At 42.3% G+C, this 8,305-nt stretch overlaps 1 long non-coding RNA gene across 1 annotated transcript; it reads left to right on the forward strand.

Annotated features, from left to right (window-relative positions):
• The first annotated feature begins 2,357 nt into the window (after window positions 1–2,357).
• LOC146672907 (uncharacterized) lies at window positions 2,358–8,305 on the forward strand. The gene is made up of 3 exons (XR_014910421.1): window positions 2,358–2,529; window positions 7,370–7,414; window positions 7,493–8,305. It is a non-coding gene; the product is annotated as an uncharacterized LOC146672907 (long non-coding RNA).

Consider the following 8,305-nt stretch of genomic DNA (forward strand, 5'->3'; position numbering starts at 1 on the left):
GGTCAGTAGGTGAACTGGAGCGGATCTGTGGTGTTTGGAATGGGAGGAGATGATGTTCTTCAACAGCCTCTTGAACACCTTCATTATCACCAAAGTCAGTGCAACTGGCAGGTAGTCCTTCAGGCATGAAGGCTTGGGCAGAGGGATGATGGTGGATCTCTTGAAGCATATGGGGACCACAGACTTAGCCAGGGACTCGTTGAAAAAGGAAGTGAGCACACCTGCTAGCTGGTCAGCACAGCAACGCAGCAGATGACCAGTGATGCCATCTGGCCCCGGTGCTTTCCTTGTGCTCACTCTCCTCATTGCCGCTCAGACGTCATGCTCCACGATGTTGATCGCTGGTCCCTCGCTGATTATGTCACCGTCCTCAGTTATCAGGCAGTAGTTAGCATTAGCCGCCTGGCTAACCTCGAAACAGGCGTAGAACGCATTCAGCTCATTGGTGAATGCAGAGTCAGCATTGATTGGCGCAGTGTCCCTGGCTTTATAATCCATGATTGTGCATAGTCCATGGCAAGATGGGCGTTGAAGGTGGCAGTCCTGGCGTTCACTGCACAGCGCGACTCTCGCAGTGGGGATGATCCCCTCCGCTAGCATGTTAACGAAGCTTACTGCTACTTCCGTAAACTTGTTGATGTCGACTGTGCATGCCCTGAACATGTCCCAGTCTACGTCATTGGGCGGGTCGTGTAGTGTAGCTTCTGATTAGACAGACCAGCGTTTCACCTGACTACCTCATCCCTACGTATGTTTTGTTATACTGAAGAATAAGTAAGATGGCGTTGTGGTCAGACTTTCCAAAACCTGGTTGTGAAACAGTTTTGTAGCCCTGCTTGTATGGCGTGTAGGTCCAAGATTCTGTCTGGCCACTGGGCATTGCCATTATGTGTTGCATCCTTCTCCCATGTGCTCTTGTGCTGTCCTCATACTGTTCCCTTGCCACTGAGAGTACATTCACCATCTTACAATGCTGTGATTGCAGCCATTCCCCAACTCTCTGTCACAATCAGTGACCATGAGTGCCATTCACAATTTGCATATTAATGATCCTAAACTGAGCTCACAGTCCATTGTTTATTCAGTGGTGCTAGTTTCAGTCATTATGCAAATGTACTCTTTATAAGACTGGGGAAACCTGCAGTCAGCTGAGACTGAAGAACTCACTTGGATGAGTGATGAAACTTTTCTCCCACTGAAAACGTTCAGATGAACAGAATCAACCTTTTGGGATTTTCTTACCTGAATGATTAAGCATGCTTTAAAATGTTTCTGTTAAAAAACATGTGTGAACACATCTTTCTCCCAGCAGAATTATTGAAGTGAAATTTTAGCGTTCTGCTGGTGCTACACATCACAAAACATGTTCTCTCATTAACAGATGTCTGTGCTGTCACTTATTATGAAAATGGACATAACCTGGGTTCAAGCGTCCTCTTTTTCCTTCATCTTTGTTAATTACCATAGATCGTAGTGACCACAAAAGATGTGTCATATAATCCCCATAAAAACAGCATTTTTTTATAGAAATGATTATAATACAGATAATTGTCATGTTGAAGAAAAGAAGGAGAGTAGCTCACAAACCCTAAAGGTGGTGGTAATAAACAAATGTTTATTGATAAAAAGACCACACTGTGAAAACAAGTGAAAAAGCTGATTTATGAAGTTTCACACTCTATTTTTACCAAGATGTTTGTGTAGGTTGTCAGTCAGCCAGGTCATGGTAATCTAAGGAATTTAAAAAGAAAGCGACCCTTTAATTTACATGGAGACATGGAGCTGCTATTTTTATAATCATCATCACCATTCCATTAATTATTACTCTGTTCAAAGTTAAAAATCCAACAGAGCTGCTCCTAACGCTTAAATTTACCATTCAGATCACAGTCTGAAAAACAAGTAGGTCAAATAGTAATATCCCTAATGGGTCCGACATGTAATTAATTCCAGTTTGTATGAATTCCGACCGAATACCAGAATTCATACTTGATAAAAAAGATGAAATATTAATACCTAATTAAAAAATACGCACTAGGGGGAGACGGGGACGGAATGAGCAAAGCTGCCAGTTATGGAGGGTTTTTCACAAACACATGCACATGTACAAACACACGTAGACATACAATTGTCTTCTTAAGTAAGCTGCTAGTCATATTCTTTTTAGGCTTCTTGGGCAGTTCATTGATCTCCGATCCTCTGTATACACAAGACCCAGAATTAATTTTTGGATTAACTGAAGGATTTTCAGGGAGATATTGCACAACTGCAAAAATTAAATTGAGCCTGATCAAAGAATTGAACTCTTTAAAAAAAAAAAAAGGGGGAAACTGTAAATGTTAAAAACAAATCATGACCTGGAGGACTGAAAATCCACACAGAGCAGCCTGTTGTAGATGTATCAGTCAGTCAGCTGTGATTGAACTCTGTCTGCAGTCACTCCATCCATCTCTCTGTCTTCAGGTCCTGAGGATGTTGACTATGGTCACGTGGTCATCAAAAGCAAGAAAAAAGCTGGCAAGAGAACAGGTAACCATAGTAATCACTACACTGACACAGCATGGCACTCACTCAATTAAATTAAGTTTTATTTATACAGCGCCAAATCACAACAGCAGTCACCTCAAGGTGCTTTATATTGTAAGGTAGATCCTACAATAATACATACAGAGAAAAACCCAACAATCAAATGACCCCCTATGAGCAGCACTTTGGCGATAGTGGGAAGGAAAAACTCCCTTCTAACAGGAAGAAACCTTCAGTAGAACCAGGCTCAGGGAGGGGCGGGGCCATCTGCTGTGATTGGTTGGGTGAGGGTTAAGGTTACTTTATTTATACCTGAAGGTAAATTTGCGTTACAGAAAAATGATAGCATCTGGTATTGCTTCACAAACACAGACATGGTAAAACCTGACAAACACATATTCAGTAATTAAACAAAATAAATCAAATCAAATTTTTACAGACCAATTTGCAATTCTCATCAAAGTTCAGTTTTTCATTGATTATGGTCCCAAGTTATTTATATGATTGCACTTATTCTATTTTCTGAATGATAATAAGGGTGATAAACACACCCTTGGGGAGAACCTGTGGAGGAGAAGACTGGGTCAGACAGAACCCCATTTATTCTCACTCTTTGTGACCTGTCAGTTAAAAAATCTAAAATCCAGCCCACCAGATTGTTCTTGATTTCAAACTGTGCTAAAAGTCTTTGAATTAAAATATGGGGCTGTATTGTATTAAAAACAGAAGAAAAATTGATAGATGAAAAGAAGTCTTGCAAAAGTCCCTTTGCTCTCTAGATGTTTGAGAATCAGATTAAGTAGAGTCAAAAGCACATCCTCCACTCCTCTGTTGGGCGTGTATGCAAATTGCATTGTTGTTTTCTCAGGTGTCCTTTGGCCTGTACCAACATAGAGCAGAGCAGCTATCTGAACGCTACCCCAACAGAGGTTGATTATCTTGCTAATAATTTACCTTCTAACTTCATCTGACTCTGGATACTTTGAAAAATAGTGCCTCAAATCAGAAGTACTTGACTCCCTGGTATAATTCTCAATCACATGTAACAGTCACAGTGGTGTGGTGTCTCTTTAATGCAACCTAAGTCAAGGGTTTATGATGTCATTAGTATGCGCCACTGCCCTCTATGTGATTACGGGAACAATGTGCTTGCACACAAGTGCATGGAGACAGACGGACTTTATATGTTTTACCTCTCCAGAAACTTTTGCATGAACACTGTGTGTCATGTTTGATAAGCAGCAGTCGTTCAACCGGGCCTTGTATGGTTGTTGAAGAGAATGTGCATTAAAGGATACGCTGTGGAATTCCCAGTACCAGTGTGATTGTGTGTTCTTCCTACTATCCTGCTAAGTTCTCTACCACCTCCTCTCAACCACTGAACACAACCCAACATTACAAAAGGTACATCTTCTCTTGGACCTCAGTGTGCAGTCTCTTTGAGCAGCTGATGATTTATACATTAAAAGGTACATCGCGGCAAAGTGGATGTCTGCCATACTTCATGGAAACAGACCACGCTGGCCTAGACGCAGACGTCGGGCGGATCACTGGATCATTATTATAGTGTATATTTCAAACTAATTCATTATTGATTCTCGCTGGCTTAACAGTTCTCATTAGGAAGCTGTTTTTAAGTGAATTTGACTTGAAAAGGTGATACTCATACACAGTTATTCATAAGTTTAGATGTATTTTGCAGCTAAACATTTTTGGTTTGGGGTGTTTACTTCTTCTACCTCCGTGTTTCAAAGCGAGATGAAACATTTACTGCTAAAATTAAGAATTCACATGCTTTGGATATTTTTGTGTGATCAGAACTAAATTTGATTTCAGCACAACTGTTACCTTATATAGATTTGGGTCTTAATAAGTGTGTATTATGCCTACTCATCCTGACTTGACTGACGTGTGTGATGATATAGATTTTATGTTACACCCAAACCGACTTACTGCCAGACATAGTACTGCTGACCTTGGGCATAAAGTGCAAAGTCTACAAGCAGAGGTTGATATGCTTCAGCAGTGCCTTCATGAGTCTTTGGACCTCCAGAGGAATATTTTGGAGCAGTGGACTCAACAAAAAAGACCAGTCCCAAAAGTACCAGCTGCCCAGATTACTCACCCTTTTCCTCGGGCACCTGGCCCCACGCAGCCCACCAGGGACCTGTCCCAATCCCAGTCAGATTATCTGGAGCTAAATAATACAACCAGAGTCCTTGCTGCAGCATTTCACCAAGCTAAATTAGAGCCCACTGTGTTCGCTAATGATGGCAGTCTTCACCCAGAAGAATGGCTACAATCAGTTAATGCTTAAAAACCTCGTTAGACCGAGCAAATGCCCAAATCCTCAGAGAACTACCACACTTCCTAGCTAAGGAACCAAGGAAGTGGTTTAGTGTGCTCGGTCCTCATATATCGACTTACGCTAAGTTTTGTGAACTTTTCAAGACTATGTTTTTGCCTGCTGACAACCAGGAGCACATTTTGAAAGGCATCATGAACCGTTTCCAGCATCCCGAAGAGCCTCTGCCAACGTTTGTTGCCCATATGCCCAGTGAATTCAGGAGACTGAGGAGCCCACCATCTGAACAGGAGCAAAGCTCATCTGTAAACATGCAGTGGAGAAGTACAGAGTAGCGCTGTACAGGATGCCTGTAAGGTCAGTAATTGACCTAGTGTTGTGTGCCCATGAGCTGCATTCTGTTCTCGGCACCAGCCTTTCACAGCCTTCCCGATTTCAGCTGAAAAACGGAGCTGAGGGAGTTGTTTTAAATGTTCCATGCCTGGTGTTACATCTCGCACATACACTAACTGTTCCACTGATTTTCAGGGAGCTCGACATTCTCCCAGGTCGGCTCCGGAGCTTCCCCAAATGCTGCCTCCTGATCACCATCCAGTAGCTCAGCCTGCAGATCCAGATGGAACTGACCCTGTCAGAGAGACAAAACCAGCTGGCAGGAGGCAGGGGAACTTCAGGGGGGGGAGAGTGTTTCACAGGGGCAACCCTCCCCCCAGCCAATAAGTCAGCTCTCATTGCCTATGTCACACCCAAGTGTGACACCTGTGCTCAATCACGTTGAAGATGGAGCTTCGCAATCATCGTGGAACACCCCTCTCAGAGTTAAAGTAAACTTTAATGGGCAGCTCTGGATGCCACACTAGATAAAGGTGCATCTCTTTCAGCAGTAAATGCAGACCTGTTACCTGAAAAAAAACAAAATCAGTCATTAAAGAATCCGTGGGATTCTCCACCCATAAGACTGGCCAGTGGCACTAACTGCAGTCCATTAGGAATAACCTGGTTAACCATTGGATTCATGGGCAAGCGAGTCTATCAGCAGTTTGTGATAGTGCAGGACCTGTCATCCCCCTTTGTTCTTGGGATGGACTTTATGAGTCGCACTTCACTAACAATACATGTCCCAACAAGAACTGTAATTATGGATGATAAGCCCCCATGTCATGATGAACTCTGTGAAAATGGCTTTGTGGAAGCTGATTTTGATTGTGGAACAATGACTCTGCAGGACACTCAGCAGCTCTCTGTCCATGACAAGGCTGCAGAAGCTAACTTGGATTCTGTGGAGAGAGAAAGACTGTTAGAGTTGTTAGAAAGTTACAGCGACCTGTTTGATGGCCACCTTGGTTGCACTTCTCTGTCAGAACATGTCATTGTAACTGGGGATGCAAAGCCTGTTAACTTGCCACCATACCGCACCTCACCAGCTAAAAAGCAAATCGTAGAAGAGCAAGTACAAAAAATGCTACAGGATAACATCATCGAACCTGCATCAGGACTATGGGCAGCTCCCGTGGTGATTGTGAACAAACCCCCAGCAAACCACGGTTCTGTGTTGACTTCCGTCGAATAAAAAAAGCTGACCGTGATAGATTCTTACCCACTCCTACGAGTGGATGAATCACTGGACTCTTTGTCGAGAGGGAAGATTCTCACAACACTAGACCTCGCTCGAGGTTACTGGCAGGTCCCCATTGCTGAAGAAGCTAAACCAAAGACTGCTTTTATCACGCACTGTGGCCTGTTTCAGTTCAGAGTCCTTACTTTTGGCCTGTGTAACGCCCCTGCAACTTTTCAGCGGCTTATGAACAATGTTCTAGCTGGCCTGATTTATAAGTCCTGCGCGGTGTATCTAGATGATATTGTTGTCGCATCACCAACCTTTGAGCAACACCTGCTTGACCTAAAACAGGTCATTGGTAGGCTTAAGTCAGGCTTAAGTTAGGCTTAAACATGATAAATAAGTCAGTTAGATAACTTCAAAATGTTATTATTTGACTTTTTCCAGTGTTTTATTTGTTCCTGAGTAAATCGGTTTGCCTGAGATTAAAGTTATAGTTTTACACAGCTGAATAAACGTCAAACAGAAAACTGATTAAAAAGAAGTGTGAGATGGTAGAGAATTTACGCCAGTGTCCTGTTATATTTTAGATAGTAAGGAGCAGACGGTTGAGTTTATCAAACTCCACCAAGACAGCGGTGATGCAAATATGAAGGCTAGACCGTCCAATTTCACAGCCTCGCACTTCCGGCCTTCTCAGTCTTCGGAGGACCCGGCCCACGTAGACCATGAAGGCCGGTCTACGTGGGCAGCTGCTTTTACTTTGGGATACATAATAATCAGCACTGACTCAGAGGTGTGTGTATCCACGAATCCCTCTGTGTGTGTGTGTGTATATGTGTGTGTTGTACACCGTAATTTCTGCAGAGGCCTGTAAGTGGAGCGAGGAGCACCACTGAGCTAACCTGGAAGATATAAACATGTGAAACACACATACAGGTGTGCGATACTCTAATCCTGTGTGTGTATGTTTGTTACAGAGCAGTCAGCTGATCCATGTGCTGTGTACTCATCAGTGAGAGCAGGTAACATTTACATACAGGAGTATTTAAATAAAGGTCAGAGGTGAACAGCTGACATCAGTGATGTTTGTCTCTGAACAGGAAGCTGAGGACACACTCGGTCTGATGGACGACCTTCATCCTTCACTCTGCTCCTCTTTCAGAGCCTGCTGAGGCATCATCAGTTATTCCTGAATCTTCATTAGACAGTGGTGATCATGGAGGAGAAAGGTTCTACTTTAAGTATTAGTTTTGCTCTTTTCATTCTTCTGCAAACATGTGAATGACTTTAAAGGACCCATATATATGTATTAAAGGAAGGACCTGCGTTTAATAAAAGTTTGTTTAAAACATCCCAGATGTGACTGTGTCTGTTAAATCTGACTGCCTGAATGATTTGATAATCATTTGATTGTTGGGTTTTTACCTGTATGTATTATTGTAGGGTCTACCTTACAATATAAAGAACCTTTAGGCAACTGTTGTTGTGATTTGGTGCTATATAAATAAAATTGAATTGAATTGAGTACTCGAGCATGCTGGTTGATATTGTAACAGTTGGTGAAATGTTAGTATTTGACCACTAGGTGGAGCTCTTGTAATGATAATGTAATTAACGCATTTTATTTTGAATGTTTTATTTTTATGTTGAGTATGTTAACATTTTCCTATTTGCATACCGGATTGGTGTACAGTTAATTTGACACATGGAAAATAACCGGTTAATTTTGTAAGTGTAAGGTAAGGGCAGAGGTCACTTCCTGTTTTGGGAAGTAAGGTCAGAGAAGCTGCTCATAGTGACGGTCTGGCCGTGGGAATGTCAAAGAAGAAATAACAAGTCCTAAGTTCTAAAAACACCGGTTTGTCTACTTGCAGGCCAAAGTGGTATGTTTGTTTATATTTTGTGAATTTTAT

The sequence above is a fragment of the Rhamphochromis longiceps genome, linkage group LG3 (genome assembly GCF_057381845.1).
Source record: "Rhamphochromis longiceps isolate RC_006_pf linkage group LG3, R_longiceps_female_GT1.1, whole genome shotgun sequence".
Taxonomy (NCBI): Eukaryota; Metazoa; Chordata; class Actinopteri; order Cichliformes; family Cichlidae; genus Rhamphochromis; species Rhamphochromis longiceps.